The 20,518-nt window shown below is 28.0% G+C and overlaps 1 long non-coding RNA gene across 1 annotated transcript in view; it reads left to right on the top strand.

Moving 5' to 3' along the window:
• LOC111639077 overlaps nucleotides 1-5,720 on the top strand; it is a 24,870-nt gene extending 19,150 nt beyond the window's left edge. The window contains exons 2-3 of the long non-coding RNA XR_002759005.1: nucleotides 4,604-4,661; nucleotides 4,774-5,720. This is a non-coding gene — a long non-coding RNA (uncharacterized LOC111639077). The remainder of the gene's footprint in view (nucleotides 1-4,603; nucleotides 4,662-4,773) is intronic.
• Nucleotides 5,721-20,518: the final 14,798 nt, after the last annotated feature.

The following is a 20,518-nucleotide window of genomic DNA, read 5'->3' as shown; positions in this document are numbered from 1 at the left end:
ATTTTTATTGAAACTTATTATTATTATTCATTTTCATCGGGAAAACATTTCAAAGTGTTGTTTCAATTCTATTTATTTATTGGAGTGCTTGTGGATACACGATATTTTTTGTTTTTCCGTCTGGTGTGTACACGAATAAATCAGGTTTTCCAATGCGTGAGCTGGCCACATACAGTTGTCTATGCGAGAAGCACGGATTCTCCAAATTTAGCCCACACACTTGCAGCGATTGTCAGAAGTGCAATATTCCCCATTTTTATATATATATTTTAATCCTTTATAATTTTAACTATATAATTGCTCCTTCCTCTCTTCCTTGGCATGTTGTGAAATTTCGGAAAGTTGGATAATAAATCATTTTATTGTAATTTGTCTTTTTAAATTATTTTGAGTTGATATTAAAATTTGGAAAAGGGGATACCTAGATCGGTAAAATAGGCGAATTTCCTCCTACAACTTCAGTTGTTGTTCAGGATACAGTTACGATTTTAACAAAGTTTGAGCGAATACATAATTAGCAAAAAAAAAGTTGAAATAAAGTGATTAAACAAAAATTATTACAAATATTGTAAATAACAGTTCACAGATTCATATATAGAGAGATTTTTTGGAGGGGAGAAATGGTCTTTACAATTTGAAATTGATCGAACACACAGTAAAATGCTCGTATACATGCGCGCCATCTATCATAGGATAAATGTACTATGCCAGAAACCTTCATCGGAGTGTATTAAAAAACTTCCCAAAGCTTAATGGCAATCAGATAAACGGTGTGGTAATGAACAGACAGACATACATTCATTTTTATATATATATAGATACTTATCAAATAATAATAAATAAATGTATGTGCGGTACCTGTTTAAATTTATTTATTATTATATACATAAAATAAGTAATCCACTTTTAGTTATAGTTAGTTNGTGATAGGCAGCTCCCATTATGGGCTACTATATAATACTGTCAATGAAGCTCGGTTGTTGAGAATCACATTACATGGCTTAAAAAAACCTCAAAGAGAGAAGAAAAAGATAAAATTAATTTTATTTCCGAACTTCACCATTTTGTTTTCTCTTATTTTTTTTCTTTTTAAGCACATTATGGTGTAAAAAATAACTCCAGTTATGATAAAATTGCAACTGAATTTAAAGCTGCCATATTTAATTATCATTATGCATAATTTTTACATAATATGTAAAATTATACATAATGCAACAAAATATGAAATATGTCTAACACACAAATGTGTTTTAAAATAAAAAGCTGTGTGGCAGCTGCCATAACCGAAAGATCCAAAATAAAATTATAAAGAAAATTTCCAATTATCTTTTTTAATAATAATATATTTGTGTGTATATATATATATATATATATAACCAAATGTGCAAATGGGAACTAAATCAGCTACAAACTGAAACAAGGCATGCCATATAATGGTGGGTTATGGTAAAACACCTCGCATGCCAACTTTGTACATAGGGACGGTAGTTATTGAAGAAAGTCCTGATTCGAGCCTTGTCGCCGTGGGTTTCCACATTATGCTGTAAAAAGGAACCACCAACTGACGCACACCTGGAAGCATCCGGAGTCTGGACAGACAAAATTCCACCCTGGGATACCAATTCCTGGGCCCCAGAGAAGGACAACACTGACACCCGTGGGGGGTGAGGGATGGGACAGGGAGACGGATGCACGCCACGAGAGACAACGTCACGTGTAATTGACGAAGTGGTCAGTCTAGGAAAGAAGAAATAAAACAAATGGGGATGTTAAACAGAAAATGCTTTAAAGATGCAAGCATAAGCCGTCTCCGTCTCCTTGCTAAAATTTTGGCTGACTTTTTTTGGCCTGAAAAATGAAGACGGATCACGACTCATACTATGCACATAGTATTTTGCTTACGAAAAGACAGGCACCTGTCCTTCGTAAATAAGTGCTAAAAATACTAGAAGCAAAACATGATTTTTTTTCAAGATCAGACTGTACAAAAATGTAATATATATCTTCATTTATATATATATATACATACATATATTTTAATATAATACAGCCTGAAGTCATCATGCTCTGATAACAGAAATAACTTGAAAAAGCAGAATTTTAGAAATAATACAAGAAAGAATAAGCTTTGACAAAAAAGAAAAAAATACTTTCATACAAAAATATTTCAGCATGTTTTTAGAAACATCCTATTTAATAAAAAAATGAAAAATAAAATATATATTAACATTAAATTAAAAGATAATATTGATTCATAAAAGAAAAAGCATATTTGAAGGTTAAATAGAAAGAAAATTTTAAGCATTATGGCATGCAGCATTATACAAAATGGCTTAGAGTAATATGGGAAGGATTAAAGGTATCTACACTATTAACAAAGGAGAACAAACATACAATACATATACGTACAGATATACAGACATATGTACATAACAGAAAAAGACACAGATTCTTCAAAATTTCTCAAATGCAGTCTAAGAGAGTGCAGGTGACTGCAAGCATATTGATTTTTATGTACTTTTTAAGTTTTGCTTTGAAAGGAAACACAATACATGAGGCAGGGAAAACAAAGGTTTGACACAATATACAATAAATAAACACACTCAATATAGACAAAAACTAAATGAAAACAGAAATACAGAACAATACATCAAGATGTGTACCATATCATCATAACATTTTAAGTGTATCATGACTACTAAAAAAAGCTAAATGTGCCAATTTGTAATGTTATCAATATACAGACAGACAGAGTAATTACTGAAAGAGTTTTATTATAAATTTTTCACAATGAGTACAGAAATGATTGATATCTTCATCATTCATATAATATATCATTAAATAAATTATTAAACATAAAATGAATTTTAGCAAATGCAACTCTTAAAACCGTAACAAGCATTCATACTTCTTGACTTAAAGTTTCAAAAATTCTTACTGTATATAAATTGATAGAGATTGTTAAAATTTCAAACAACAAATCAATTTTCTAGTATATTTCAGCTGACCTAGACTTTTGTTTATCTTATTTTAATTTAATCAAATCAACTTGCAAAACTGCTTTAAAATAAAATTTACCCACAGACTTTTTCTTTTTTAAAAAAATAGAACAAAAATTAATATTTTATAAAAGTTACTTATGCAGAAAAAGAAAGACTTAAAAAATAAAAGCAAAACTATTTTCAGAAATAAATTTTGTTATATTTGATACATTAAAATAGAAAATAAAATTATTAATAATAAAAGAAGAAAATAAAGATTCAGAGCATGACGACTTATTCCTGAAAATTAGTTTTGGTTCCTGTAATAAAAGTTTTAAATATTTTTCAATATAATTAAAAAATGTTTTGATTTTAACACACCTCCATTAATATATTCCATTACTATAATTTAATATAAAATAATTAAAATTTACTAAAAGGTAATGGGTGTTACAGATTAAGAAACAATTTTTAAATAAATTTCTTTTAAAAATTACTATTTATCTACTTAACCTTTTAAGAACATTTCTCTTAACAGTTAAACAAACTTAATAAAAAATTATCTATTTCTAAATATATCTTACAAGTTTTAAGAAGATAAGCAAAATGATAAGAATCCTTTTTATACAATAAATTAATTTTAGTGATATATAATATATATATATATATTTGTAATGTTAAGACTATGTTTTGGTTCATCATTGACCTTTCATCTATCTGAATGGGTTTGTCAGGGTTGGGATGATTGAGTGATAGAATTCAAGCCCCAAGGGCCTGATGATGTTGGAGGGACTAGATCTATAAGAACACTTGCACAAATATATAGGATAGAAATGGCACTTTTTAGTTGTCAAGTGGGAGAAAAAAACGTGTTGAAAGTGGGTCCTGAAATGTACCAAAGTGTGAATTTCTCCTCTGTTCTCAGGTTGTATGTCACAAGGAGTGAGCTTGGGAAAGTCGTCAGAGATTTATGGCATTTGTGATAGTAGTGTATCTTGAACTGAACTTAAGAACTGTGAAATAAACTTGGTTATTTTATTGGAGTTGTAGAGTGTTTAATTTATTGGATATGTTTTCCTTCGTATCTTCATGGGGAACCCTCTAAGTTAATGAGAACTTCCCGATATATTTTAAAAAATTATTATTTTTTCATATCTATAAGAACAGAAAACTGAAAATTAAGATTCTTGCAATAAAATAAATGAATAAATGAAAAACCAATTTGGATATTTATGTTTATTCTAACTGATTAATAAATAAAAATTACCTCGATTTTAGATTTCTAAATTTTCTTTAAGATTCTCTATTAATGTATTCTATTTATCCTGATAAAAAGTTATAATTAATGTATATTTCCGACAAAAAACTAGCACAAGTACAGTCGACCCCCCTATAACACTGTTGATAATTCTGTATTATATGAAATCCATGTTGTATGAGTCACTTAGATTTTACAAATACGTGTGCCGGGCTGTGAACGGCTCACGTATTTGTAAAATCTAAGTGACTCATACAACATGGATTTCATATAATACAGAATTATCAACAGTGTTATAGGGGGGTCGACTGTACTTGTGCTAGTTTTTTGTCGGAAATATACATTAATTATAACTTTTTATCAGGATAAATAGAATACATTAATAGAGAATCTTAAAGAAAATTTAGAAATCTAAAATCGAGGTAATTTTTATTTATTAATCAGTTAGAATAAACATAAATATCCAAATTGGTTTTTCATTTATTCATTTATTTTATTGCAAGAATCTTAATTTTCAGTTTTCTGTTCTTATAGATATGAAAAAATAATAATTTTTTAAAATATATCGGGAAGTTCTCATTAACTTAGAGGGTTCCCCATGAAGATACGAAGGAAAACATATCCAATAAATTAAACACTCTACAACTCCAATAAAATAACCAAGTTTATTTCACAGTTCTTAAGTTCAGTTCAAGATACACTACTATCACAAATGCCATAAATCTCTGACGACTTTCCCAAGCTCACTCCTTGTGACATACAACCTGAGAACAGAGGAGAAATTCACACTTTGGTACATTTCAGGACCCACTTTCAACACGTTTTTTTCTCCCACTTGACAACTAAAAAGTGCCATTTCTATCCTATATATTTGTGCAAGTGTTCTTATAGATCTAGTCCCTCCAACATCATCAGGCCCTTGGGGCTTGAATTCTATCACTCAATCATCCCAACCCTGACAAACCCATTCAGATAGATGAAAGGTCAATGATGAACCAAAACATAGTCTTAACATTACAAATATATATATATATATTATATATCACTAAAATTAATTTATTGTATAAAAAGGATTCTTATCATTTTGCTTATCTTCTTAAAACTTGTAAGATATATTTAGAAATAGATAATTTTTTATTAAGTTTGTTTAACTGTTAAGAGAAATGTTCTTAAAAGGTTAAGTAGATAAATAGTAATTTTTAAAAGAAATTTATTTAAAAATTGTTTCTTAATCTGTAACACCCATTACCTTTTAGTAAATTTTAATTATTTTATATTAAATTATAGTAATGGAATATATTAATGGAGGTGTGTTAAAATCAAAACATTTTTTAATTATATTGAAAAATATTTAAAACTTTTATTACAGGAACCAAAACTAATTTTCAGGAATAAGTCGTCATGCTCTGAATCTTTATTTTCTTCTTTTATTATTAATAATTTTATTTTCTATTTTAATGTATCAAATATAACAAAATTTATTTCTGAAAATAGTTTTGCTTTTATTTTTTAAGTCTTTCTTTTTCTGCATAAGTAACTTTTATAAAATATTAATTTTTGTTCTATTTTTTTAAAAAAGAAAAAGTCTGTGGGTAAATTTTATTTTAAAGCAGTTTTGCAAGTTGATTTGATTAAATTAAAATAAGATAAACAAAAGTCTAGGTCAGCTGAAATATACTAGAAAATTGATTTGTTGTTTGAAATTTTAACAATCTCTATCAATTTATATACAGTAAGAATTTTTGTATTAAACTACAGTCTATGCACAATGAACTGGTCCTTTAGTTCTCCTTTAACTTGTATTTTCTGGTGCTGTAGTATTTAGATTTTACTTTTTGTAGTGGAATATAATGTTACTGACTTTATTTCTAACAGTTATCCCATTTTTTGCATTAGACTAGAATTCATTTTTAAATATTACTAACTGACCAATTTCTTTAAAACAAAAACATGAATAATAAGGCTAAAGCAAGCAAAATTACAAATCAACTTATAAAAAAATTTAAGTTTTCCTAATACTTCAGTGTTTCATATAGCATAAAGGGAAAACTGCAGGGGCCAACTCATCATGCACAGACTCTATATTTTCTGTTTATCATATTTAATTTTTCTTGAGAATAAAATTTTAATTTATTTTAATCTGTAATAAGAATATAAACAATCAGCCTCATTCAATATGGAAACTATAGATTTTCTTTATTTATTTACTACTTTCAAAACTCTTGCTTTCATTCTCTTAATTCTTTTAAACTTCTTATTTTCAAAGTTTCAAATCTGATTTTTGTAATTAAAATTAATAGTTTTAGTGATGTTTCATGTGCATTATTTTTTTAATTAGAAAAAAAAGAGCTGTGAACTTCAGAAAAAAACTAGTTTGATTCTCAGGATGGGAACAAAGTTCTGACAAAAGTACTAAATAAATAAAGAAAAAAATCTATGGTTTATATACTGAGAAAATGAATATTGATTGTTTACATTCTTCAGAACAATAAAAATTAATATAATGTTATATGAAATTTTTATTTTCAATTGTTTAAATATTGTTATAGTTTTAAAGTATTTGTTAATTTTTAATTAAAAATAATTGAGTGTAATAGTAAATTAATCAGGAGGAAATATACTAACCACAACAATATACAGTCGACCCCCCTAAAACACTGTTGATAATTCTGTTTTATATGAAATCCATGTTGTANCGTAAATAAGTGCTAAAAATACTAGAAGCAAAACATGATTTTTTTTCAAGATCAGACTGTACAAAAATGTAATATATATCTTCATTTATATATATATATACATACATATATTTTAATATAATACAGCCTGAAGTCATCATGCTCTGATAACAGAAATAACTTGAAAAAGCAGAATTTTAGAAATAATACAAGAAAGAATAAGCTTTGACAAAAAAGAAAAAAATACTTTCATACAAAAATATTTCAGCATGTTTTTAGAAACATCCTATTTAATAAAAAAATGAAAAATAAAATATATATTAACATTAAATTAAAAGATAATATTGATTCATAAAAGAAAAAGCATATTTGAAGGTTAAATAGAAAGAAAATTTTAAGCATTATGGCATGCAGCATTATACAAAATGGCTTAGAGTAATATGGGAAGGATTAAAGGTATCTACACTATTAACAAAGGAGAACAAACATACAATACATATACGTACAGATATACAGACATATGTACATAACAGAAAAAGACACAGATTCTTCAAAATTTCTCAAATGCAGTCTAAGAGAGTGCAGGTGACTGCAAGCATATTGATTTTTATGTACTTTTTAAGTTTTGCTTTGAAAGGAAACACAATACATGAGGCAGGGAAAACAAAGGTTTGACACAATATACAATAAATAAACACACTCAATATAGACAAAAACTAAATGAAAACAGAAATACAGAACAATACATCAAGATGTGTACCATATCATCATAACATTTTAAGTGTATCATGACTACTAAAAAAAGCTAAATGTGCCAATTTGTAATGTTATCAATATACAGACAGACAGAGTAATTACTGAAAGAGTTTTATTATAAATTTTTCACAATGAGTACAGAAATGATTGATATCTTCATCATTCATATAATATATCATTAAATAAATTATTAAACATAAAATGAATTTTAGCAAATGCAACTCTTAAAACCGTAACAAGCATTCATACTTCTTGACTTAAAGTTTCAAAAATTCTTACTGTATATAAATTGATAGAGATTGTTAAAATTTCAAACAACAAATCAATTTTCTAGTATATTTCAGCTGACCTAGACTTTTGTTTATCTTATTTTAATTTAATCAAATCAACTTGCAAAACTGCTTTAAAATAAAATTTACCCACAGACTTTTTCTTTTTTAAAAAAATAGAACAAAAATTAATATTTTATAAAAGTTACTTATGCAGAAAAAGAAAGACTTAAAAAATAAAAGCAAAACTATTTTCAGAAATAAATTTTGTTATATTTGATACATTAAAATAGAAAATAAAATTATTAATAATAAAAGAAGAAAATAAAGATTCAGAGCATGACGACTTATTCCTGAAAATTAGTTTTGGTTCCTGTAATAAAAGTTTTAAATATTTTTCAATATAATTAAAAAATGTTTTGATTTTAACACACCTCCATTAATATATTCCATTACTATAATTTAATATAAAATAATTAAAATTTACTAAAAGGTAATGGGTGTTACAGATTAAGAAACAATTTTTAAATAAATTTCTTTTAAAAATTACTATTTATCTACTTAACCTTTTAAGAACATTTCTCTTAACAGTTAAACAAACTTAATAAAAAATTATCTATTTCTAAATATATCTTACAAGTTTTAAGAAGATAAGCAAAATGATAAGAATCCTTTTTATACAATAAATTAATTTTAGTGATATATAATATATATATATATATTTGTAATGTTAAGACTATGTTTTGGTTCATCATTGACCTTTCATCTATCTGAATGGGTTTGTCAGGGTTGGGATGATTGAGTGATAGAATTCAAGCCCCAAGGGCCTGATGATGTTGGAGGGACTAGATCTATAAGAACACTTGCACAAATATATAGGATAGAAATGGCACTTTTTAGTTGTCAAGTGGGAGAAAAAAACGTGTTGAAAGTGGGTCCTGAAATGTACCAAAGTGTGAATTTCTCCTCTGTTCTCAGGTTGTATGTCACAAGGAGTGAGCTTGGGAAAGTCGTCAGAGATTTATGGCATTTGTGATAGTAGTGTATCTTGAACTGAACTTAAGAACTGTGAAATAAACTTGGTTATTTTATTGGAGTTGTAGAGTGTTTAATTTATTGGATATGTTTTCCTTCGTATCTTCATGGGGAACCCTCTAAGTTAATGAGAACTTCCCGATATATTTTAAAAAATTATTATTTTTTCATATCTATAAGAACAGAAAACTGAAAATTAAGATTCTTGCAATAAAATAAATGAATAAATGAAAAACCAATTTGGATATTTATGTTTATTCTAACTGATTAATAAATAAAAATTACCTCGATTTTAGATTTCTAAATTTTCTTTAAGATTCTCTATTAATGTATTCTATTTATCCTGATAAAAAGTTATAATTAATGTATATTTCCGACAAAAAACTAGCACAAGTACAGTCGACCCCCCTATAACACTGTTGATAATTCTGTATTATATGAAATCCATGTTGTATGAGTCACTTAGATTTTACAAATACGTGTGCCGGGCTGTGAACGGCTCACGTATTTGTAAAATCTAAGTGACTCATACAACATGGATTTCATATAATACAGAATTATCAACAGTGTTATAGGGGGGTCGACTGTACTTGTGCTAGTTTTTTGTCGGAAATATACATTAATTATAACTTTTTATCAGGATAAATAGAATACATTAATAGAGAATCTTAAAGAAAATTTAGAAATCTAAAATCGAGGTAATTTTTATTTATTAATCAGTTAGAATAAACATAAATATCCAAATTGGTTTTTCATTTATTCATTTATTTTATTGCAAGAATCTTAATTTTCAGTTTTCTGTTCTTATAGATATGAAAAAATAATAATTTTTTAAAATATATCGGGAAGTTCTCATTAACTTAGAGGGTTCCCCATGAAGATACGAAGGAAAACATATCCAATAAATTAAACACTCTACAACTCCAATAAAATAACCAAGTTTATTTCACAGTTCTTAAGTTCAGTTCAAGATACACTACTATCACAAATGCCATAAATCTCTGACGACTTTCCCAAGCTCACTCCTTGTGACATACAACCTGAGAACAGAGGAGAAATTCACACTTTGGTACATTTCAGGACCCACTTTCAACACGTTTTTTTCTCCCACTTGACAACTAAAAAGTGCCATTTCTATCCTATATATTTGTGCAAGTGTTCTTATAGATCTAGTCCCTCCAACATCATCAGGCCCTTGGGGCTTGAATTCTATCACTCAATCATCCCAACCCTGACAAACCCATTCAGATAGATGAAAGGTCAATGATGAACCAAAACATAGTCTTAACATTACAAATATATATATATATATTATATATCACTAAAATTAATTTATTGTATAAAAAGGATTCTTATCATTTTGCTTATCTTCTTAAAACTTGTAAGATATATTTAGAAATAGATAATTTTTTATTAAGTTTGTTTAACTGTTAAGAGAAATGTTCTTAAAAGGTTAAGTAGATAAATAGTAATTTTTAAAAGAAATTTATTTAAAAATTGTTTCTTAATCTGTAACACCCATTACCTTTTAGTAAATTTTAATTATTTTATATTAAATTATAGTAATGGAATATATTAATGGAGGTGTGTTAAAATCAAAACATTTTTTAATTATATTGAAAAATATTTAAAACTTTTATTACAGGAACCAAAACTAATTTTCAGGAATAAGTCGTCATGCTCTGAATCTTTATTTTCTTCTTTTATTATTAATAATTTTATTTTCTATTTTAATGTATCAAATATAACAAAATTTATTTCTGAAAATAGTTTTGCTTTTATTTTTTAAGTCTTTCTTTTTCTGCATAAGTAACTTTTATAAAATATTAATTTTTGTTCTATTTTTTTAAAAAAGAAAAAGTCTGTGGGTAAATTTTATTTTAAAGCAGTTTTGCAAGTTGATTTGATTAAATTAAAATAAGATAAACAAAAGTCTAGGTCAGCTGAAATATACTAGAAAATTGATTTGTTGTTTGAAATTTTAACAATCTCTATCAATTTATATACAGTAAGAATTTTTGAAACTTTAAGTCAAGAAGTATGAATGCTTGTTACGGTTTTAAGAGTTGCATTTGCTAAAATTCATTTTATGTTTAATAATTTATTTAATGATATATTATATGAATGATGAAGATATCAATCATTTCTGTACTCATTGTGAAAAATTTATAATAAAACTCTTTCAGTAATTACTCTGTCTGTCTGTATATTGATAACATTACAAATTGGCACATTTAGCTTTTTTTAGTAGTCATGATACACTTAAAATGTTATGATGATATGGTACACATCTTGATGTATTGTTCTGTATTTCTGTTTTCATTTAGTTTTTGTCTATATTGAGTGTGTTTATTTATTGTATATTGTGTCAAACCTTTGTTTTCCCTGCCTCATGTATTGTGTTTCCTTTCAAAGCAAAACTTAAAAAGTACATAAAAATCAATATGCTTGCAGTCACCTGCACTCTCTTAGACTGCATTTGAGAAATTTTGAAGAATCTGTGTCTTTTTCTGTTATGTACATATGTCTGTATATCTGTACGTATATGTATTGTATGTTTGTTCTCCTTTGTTAATAGTGTAGATACCTTTAATCCTTCCCATATTACTCTAAGCCATTTTGTATAATGCTGCATGCCATAATGCTTAAAATTTTCTTTCTATTTAACCTTCAAATATGCTTTTTCTTTTATGAATCAATATTATCTTTTAATTTAATGTTAATATATATTTTATTTTTCATTTTTTTATTAAATAGGATGTTTCTAAAAACATGCTGAAATATTTTTGTATGAAAGTATTTTTTTCTTTTTTGTCAAAGCTTATTCTTTCTTGTATTATTTCTAAAATTCTGCTTTTTCAAGTTATTTCTGTTATCAGAGCATGATGACTTCAGGCTGTATTATATTAAAATATATGTATGTATATATATATATAAATGAAGATATATATTACATTTTTGTACAGTCTGATCTTGAAAAAAAATCATGTTTTGCTTCTAGTATTTTTAGCACTTATTTACGAAGGACAGGTGCCTGTCTTTTCGTAAGCAAAATACTATGTGCATAGTATGAGTCGTGATCCGTCTTCATTTTTCAGGCCAAAAAAAGTCAGCCAAAATTTTAGCAAGGAGACGGAGACGGCTTATGCTTGCATCTTTAAAGCATTTTCTGTTTAACATCCCCATTTGTTTTATTTCTTCTTTCCTAGACTGACCACTTCGTCAATTACACGTGACGTTGTCTCTCGTGGCGTGCATCCGTCTCCCTGTCCCATCCCTCACCCCCCACGGGTGTCAGTGTTGTCCTTCTCTGGGGCCCAGGAATTGGTATCCCAGGGTGGAATTTTGTCTGTCCAGACTCCGGATGCTTCCAGGTGTGCGTCAGTTGGTGGTTCCTTTTTACAGCATAATGTGGAAACCCACGGCGACAAGGCTCGAATCAGGACTTTCTTCAATAACTACCGTCCCTATGTACAAAGTTGGCATGCGAGGTGTTTTACCATAACCCACCATTATATGGCATGCCTTGTTTCAGTTTGTAGCTGATTTAGTTCCCATTTGCACATTTGGTTATATATATATATATATATATACACACAAATATATTATTATTAAAAAAGATAATTGGAAATTTTCTTTATAATTTTATTTTGGATCTTTCGGTTATGGCAGCTGCCACACAGCTTTTTATTTTAAAACACATTTGTGTGTTAGACATATTTCATATTTTGTTGCATTATGTATAATTTTACATATTATGTAAAAATTATGCATAATGATAATTAAATATGGCAGCTTTAAATTCAGTTGCAATTTTATCATAACTGGAGTTATTTTTTACACCATAATGTGCTTAAAAAGAAAAAAAATAAGAGAAAACAAAATGGTGAAGTTCGGAAATAAAATTAATTTTATCTTTTTCTTCTCTCTTTGAGGTTTTTTTAAGCCATGTAATGTGATTCTCAACAACCGAGCTTCATTGACAGTATTATATAGTAGCCCATAATGGGAGCTGCCTATCACTAGACAAGATCCATATCTAGTCCACACAAACTACCTGCAGTGATATATGGTACTTTTTAACGTGGTTAAGCCAAAGAAATTGTAAAGATTGTATTTAAAGAATAATAATAAGAAGAAGAAGAAAAAAAATGACAGTAGAGACTGCCTTATATGTTTGTGTGGTAAATTCAAATTTATTGTAGCTAATGTTGAGATGTCAATAACCAGAAAAAGTAAAACAATGTGATTAATCTGTGGTTATAAATATAATTGTAGTGTGTGAGTTTTATAGTTGTGGTCAAAGTGGTCAAATTGTTTTGTTTTTTTTTTTCTGTTTTTCCTTCTTTTGTCTTGTGATGACTTACGTGGCACGCAAATTGTAGTTTTGTCTACTGCACACCAAAAACTGTTTATACATAGTTAGTAAATGCATAGGCTGGGTCAGTCCTAAAGTTTTCTTGACCTGGTTTATATATATTATATATATATATATATATATATATATATGTATGTATGTATGTATAATATTATATATATATGTATATGTTTATCGTCAGAAGCTCAAAAAAAGAAAAAAAAACTGTTTTAAATGTTAGTTCAAAGTGCAACAGATATTTAACACATTTAAATTGCACAACTCACATTTGTGTGCCAAATCATCAGTCTGTTAGGAATCAAGGGTGATATATAAATATATATCTATTATTAATCTGGCTACTTTGACCCAGTTATTCCCCTGTAAGTTCACTATTTGCATGTTTGAAGTTTCTTTTTCATTCCTTTTATTAATTCTGGAAATTGCTATTTAACACTTTAATTTTTATATTCTCGACATTTGTCATTTTCAAAGTATTATTATTATTATTATTATTATGTTTTTTTTAATCCATTGTGTTTGGCATGTGGATTGTAGATTAGGTAGACCATGTTTTCAAGAATCACTCATATACATTTGTTAATCTTTTTTATTCAGAATTACTTTCATAATTTGCATGTCCAAAAATATATGGACATTATCTGTTAGCATATGATAGTAGAGCCTAAAGAGCTAAAGTTTGTGTTTAAACCTTAATGTGTTTCATATAGCATGCTTGTTTTTAGAGGATAACTTGTTCCTGTTTTTGTGTGTGAAACTTTTTCCTTATCCTCTTCATTATCATTTTCTGTAGTAAAGATGGGAATACTAGGAAATAGAAAGAGAAACTTAATAATATTAATTGTTTGTGATCTACAGGGGATTATTTATCATTAGTTATGTCTATGTTTTTGAACTTGTTGTTGTGGGGCTATGTGCACTAATTAAACATGATAGGAAAGTTGAAACTTAACTGAGTTAATTATTATTCACTGTCCCTATGGTTTATTCACAGTACATCTTTACACTATTAATCTTTATTCTTTTGTTTTTATGCCATGTAATAACAGTTCATGAATTAATTTGTAAAATCAAAACAAAAAATTGTAAGTTTTCGTTAATGGTTTATTTGACGTGCAGTATTGTTAATTATTGTTACGTAAAGTATGGTTCATTGTGTGCCCGAATGCAGGGAAATGTTAAATGTAAAAACAATTATAAAAAAGAAAAATATTTCAAAACAACAAAAATGGAGAGAAGCATTTTAATAAATAAAAAAATAAATTAATAAACCATCGAGATTGTTATTTTTATAGTGATGATTTACACTTTTGAACACATTTTAAAAATGCCCATTTTATTATTATGCTGTAGGAGATAAATCATTCATAATAAATGAAATAAACATATTTAATTTTATTCACTACAGCCTGTGGTTTTTTGTTGTAATACAAACCTGATTATAATAAAGCGGTTCTATTGTACATAAAGACCGAGTTGCATTTATTTTGGTGTGACTGTTGTGATATTTATTAATAATATTTTACAAAATTTTACTGTAAAAATTGTCATATAAACGAAAAATATGTAATGGATATCATTTAAAAATGTGCAAGAAAAAGAATATTACTGTTTTAGATAGTTATGTAAATCTATTTATAAGTTCAGTGTTATCAACAAGCATTAATGTTAACTCATGAAATTCATTAATGTGTGTTGATAAAACTGAATAATTGATTTCTTAATAAAACAAACAACACTTGAAGTATAAATTCTGATGTGTAAATAGTGTGTTCATCCAATGCCAAAAGAAAATGTTACTGAAAATATGTCTACCCAGTCAAGTGAATCTAAATTTTTATAATTGAGAAATATAACAAAAAATTATTGCTTTTTGACTAATTCAAAAATAACAGCTAATTAATTACTGGACAAGTCATTGCCATGTGAGAAAACAGTGACAATAAAAAATTAGCCAAGTATTCAAACTAAATGTAAAAACAATACATTTGTGTACTATAAGAATATAAATCTGAACATTAATAAAAAAAAAACCCTCATCAAAAATACTAATTTTTGTTTTACAATACTTTTGAAAACTTAAGGAAAAAATTTTAATTTTTAAACATTTTAAAAACTATATTAAATAAAACTGTACGAAAATTGTTATAGTGTTACCTAATAAAATATTTAGAAGTAAAGTCAAGACTGAATCTGGGTTTATCAAAATGAACTGTTGCTTACAAATCTTGAATTGAGAGAGAGAGTATCAGAGACTTGATAGCTCTAATTGAAATATACTGGTATCCAAAATTAAAGCAACAAACAAAACCTGTTTAAAATCAATAACATTAAACATGAGTTATTAAACATTAGCTGAGATCATATGTAAATCAGCAAAGTGCTGTCCTATCATGCAAGTATCAGTCAACTGAGACATGATTCTATCACACCGTACAACATGTAATGCATTATATCTATCATATACAGCAAAATCTTTGAGAAACAATCTGCTAGGACCACTGACAGTGAGAAATATTCCTGATACATAAGTAACTTATCAGGCATACTTCAGGAAAGGTATTTGGGTGATTCATTGTGATGGAAGGCCATTTATTCCTGCATTTTTGCCATATACATTTGTGTGTTTACTTTAATTTTGAACATGAGTATATGTTATTTTATGAGAGGATGTTAATGATACATACATGATAAAAGAATGTTCTAAGAATTCTATTTTTTTTTTTTTTTTTTATCTGTAAGAGAAATATATTCAAAAAAATATATAGAATCAGTTATATATAGAATATTTCTCCAATGTTTTATTTTTTGAGCAAGAGTTAAATTTTAAAATATTCTTCCTAGCTTCAGAGGATCATTGTACTAATATCAGTCAGGTCAGCTAATGGGCATCAGTTATTTCTGCAATTCTGAACTGTGGTGTGATCTGTTCCCACTTTTAGTAATCAGGAAATGATACAATTGGAAAATATTAATATTAAACATCTAAGTTTGTGTCTGAATTGTCTTCATCTTTTTGATATCTATGCATAGTATCAAAATACTGAAATGATGTCTTTTGTAAAACTTTGTTTTTACGAATTTTTACAAGGAATTTTTAAACTTTTGTAAAACTGTATAAAGACATTGCTTCTGTCTAAATTATCTCCATTTTGCAATCAGAAAGATGGAGACAGTCTCAACTTTAGACATAGGCTTAGTAAAATTTATATTCTCTTTCTTGTGTACCATATTTTCATGTAGATAGCCTGCAGATTATCCACAAGAATAAAAATCAGTCTGAAATTAGATAAAAATTATATGATGAATACTTTATCTATCAAATTTTCACCTTACAATTTATTATGAATAACTTAAACAGCTTTACCTTTGTTCAAAGTCACCAAGAATGTCTTCAGAAAACATGAAACATCCTTAACATAATGAAACATTTTACTATATTTAAATTAATGCATTTCCCTTGAGCTGAATATATAAATATTTGTTTAAAATAAATTTCTTAAATCTTGCTTCAGTTTTTTACCTATTTTAAATTAATTTTCATAGTCTTTCCAGTATGAATTTTCATATTTTCCAATACTAATATACTTTTGGGCTAGCATTTACTATCAACAAATATTTTCAAAATTTATGCAGTTTACACATAATTTTAAATATTTTTTATTTCTTTTATTTCACTTTTACAAATGCATCTATAAAGAACTGCTACTGAAACTATATTCAAAAGAAAGGAAAAAAGGGATTATTTGAAACATTACTTTCTAAACTGTATACCAGTAGTGCTATATTTTCAATATCACTTTAGAGATATGGTGTGCAAGTTATACAAAGATTTTGTTTCAATTCTAGCAAATTTTTAAATTGTAGATTTTTATCTGCTGTAAATTAACTAAAGAAAAATATGGCATTTAATAATTATTTTTGTCATTATCATCATTTGTACTAGAATTTAATACAATAATAATGCATACTATATAAATATGATATGCCTACAAATATTTTTCTTAAATTTTATAAAAAGCTAAAAGCAGAAAAGAAGAGGAATGTTACCTGTTTATATTTTTTTTACCAGCAGCATATTATAAAATAAGATTTTTAAAAAGCCAAAATTGTTTAATTTAGAGTTATTTTTGAAAATTTTAATGCTGTTTCAACTGTCTTATAAATTATGTTAAATTTGTCATATGTTTATATTGAAAATTATAAATTACAAACTTATTGATGTATACAGTTGAGTCCACTTAAGAGTGCCAGATAAGGGAGCAGGTCTCTTAAGAGAGCACTCTTTCATGGTCCAATTTTCTGCCTTTTTTACATTAGTGGGACATCCATTAACAAAGCACTGGATAGTAGAGCAGTCTGTTTAAATGAGCACTGTATTGGCAACATTTCTAGAGCAGCAGTCCATACAAGGGAGTACTGTTTAAAGGAAGATTTGTAAGGGTCTATCTTTTGGACCCGTGGTACAGGACTTTCTACACTATGGTATTTTCTTGAGATTTCATGAAACCTTCCATTGGTTAGTTTTCTAATGAAGAAACAGTCAAAAGATTTCTTAGAGAATCATAATGAGCAGATTTTATTGGACACACATGAAACAATTATATATTAAAAAGGTATCATAAAATATGAAGAAACAGCATAGATCACATGAACAGTACATCATCATTTTGAGTGGACAAGACAAAAAGTGATTAGCAATCGTATTTTGGAGGTCACATGACCTTATTTGGCAGTATTGTTAGTTTTTATACTGTCCACCCCATTAGAGAGTACTTAGAAATTTTGGATCCTGTTCAAATGTTTTCAGCTAGGTCTCTTCCTGTATTTCTGGAAGGTGAAAGTAATGTGACTGATAAATATGCTATATTTACTGATTATTCAATAGAACAACAAAATTGATATTATTTGAATGGAAACCAATATGCAAGTTACAGTAAAATTATGTGGTAATGAATTTTAGCATTTCTAAGTGTGTTGTAAATTACATAGAGATCCTAAGACATGAAATAGTGAAGAGAATTGAATACTATTAACAACCCCTTGGGTGATTTTACTGATACTGGAGCAGTCTGGACAAGAGCATAATGCAGTGATCCCAAAGATACTCTCTTAAGCAGACTTGGTTATACTATTTTTTTTCTTATACATATATACTTGTGATTAAGTTTAATTTATAAATTAGACACAATAAGAGATTAACAACTGTAATTAATACAATAATAAAATAATTATAGCCATATACTATAATAAAAGTTATATGAATGTGGCTTCAGCATGAGTTTTTTCTTTCCTTAAGTCGAGAACTTTCCCTTTTCCATTTAAAGAAAGCACTTAATGGCTTCTCTTTGGTGTATCTGAATTGACAGCATCACTACTCTTGTATTTTGGGACCATTATGAAGTGATATAAGGGTTACCTGAACACAAGCACTGCACGACAATTGATCTGATAACAGAGACAGCTACTGACTCATGGGCAGCTAGGGTGTGCTGTGTAGATATGCTAGATTTAGGAGTGATTTAATCTGGGCAGAATGGAGCAAGATGATGTGAGATTTCATCAAGTTACTCAAATGCATGAAATTTAAAATTTATTGTTTACTTTTGTAAATTATCTTTTATTATATTTGGGTTGTGGTTGACTGCAAGTAAATGAAACCAGATGAGGGGACCTACTGTATTATGTTTGTTATTTAGTTATATTGTAAGTAGTCATGTTAAAAGCATTCAACCCAATGAAATTTGTTGAGTTTCATGTATGAGTTTTATAAGTATCACCTTATGTCTTTTAAAATATACTTTCTTTAATATTTTGTACTTATGACCTAGTCTTGTATGGCACTCATTAACTGTCTCCTCAAAAAAAGGCAACCAGAATTTGGCACAGTTCTGTCAACATTGATCTTGGCTGAATTGTTAGGGTATCTGTAGTGGATAGGGTTGCCAACTTTCAGAATAACAAATTCCAAATACAGTGTAGAAAAAAACACCAATTTGAAAAAGTGATGAGCAAAAAAAACCTAAAATCAAACTTAGAAACATTTTTTCCTTTCCTCAATGATTAAAATGATGAAACACTGGATGGTTAAAGCATTAGGCTATCTCTCTGGAGACCTGGGATCAAATTTGGCTGAGCAACTGCAGGAATTTTCCACAGACCATTCCAGATATATTGTAAAAGTGTGAAACGCGATAAGAATACACAAACACGTGAATTCGATTAAAACAAATTTAATCTCGCGATGAACGATTATATACAGAAAAGTTCTTTTGGATTCCCTTGGTCTCTCACAATACCAATTTCCTTCACTGCCTGTTGGCAACAACAAACCAAGTAGCTCGCTTCCGTGTTAGCTACTTACCCGACAATAATAATCAAAACAGCGCGATTCTTAACTAATTAATACTAAAGATAGAAAAATCTAGAGATAGGGAAGCGAGAAGAATGAATAGGATAGTGGGGTACGCAATACTCGATGAACTTCGATGTCGACTCGTGTCTTTTTTCTAAGTAGCTCTGGGCTCTTCTTTCATGTGTTGAATGTCCTTTCCTTAATAGCTTTGACGGTCTCCGATTCTATCGTCTGGATCTCCACTTCACGGTTCTCAGTTCTGCTCTCGTCAAATTCCGTCTCACGAGCTTACTGATCTACGTCCGTGACTTTCCGTGTCCAGCCCAAGAATGATGATCGTTAGAGACTCCGTTTTCTACTCGCTGTCTTCCTCGAAGTGCCTTGTCCCATCCCAAGGACTATATACTACAAGGATAGCCAGATCCCTATTCTACAATGTTAGCAAGTTAGTGACGTCAGCACGAGACCTGACCTCTCTGTTTACATAGAGCAGGGTGTGCACGTGTTTAGTTTTCGCTTTTAATATTCGTCCAATTTTGTGATTAACGAAGTGATTTATTTTAATATTTCTGTAATTGTTTTATTTGACTAAGTTTTTTATAAGGTAAGATGATTTAAATATAAATCATTAAATATTTAAAGCTATATTTTTATGTTAGGTGAAGAACAAAATGCTGAGTACTAGGTGTGCTGTGTATGGTTGCAATAATAACCTTCTTTTTTCAAATTGGAAGCAACCTGTTTACATCGGGTTTGATCAAAAAATGACAAGAGAAATACTTTTAAAATTAATAGCAGAACTTTATTTACT

Source organism: Centruroides sculpturatus, unplaced genomic scaffold, assembly GCF_000671375.1.
Source record: "Centruroides sculpturatus isolate CEXI.00-Female unplaced genomic scaffold, Cexi_2.0 scaffold1207, whole genome shotgun sequence".
In the NCBI taxonomy this organism is placed as follows: Eukaryota; Metazoa; Arthropoda; class Arachnida; order Scorpiones; family Buthidae; genus Centruroides; species Centruroides sculpturatus.
This window is presented reverse-complemented; position numbering and strand designations above follow the sequence as displayed.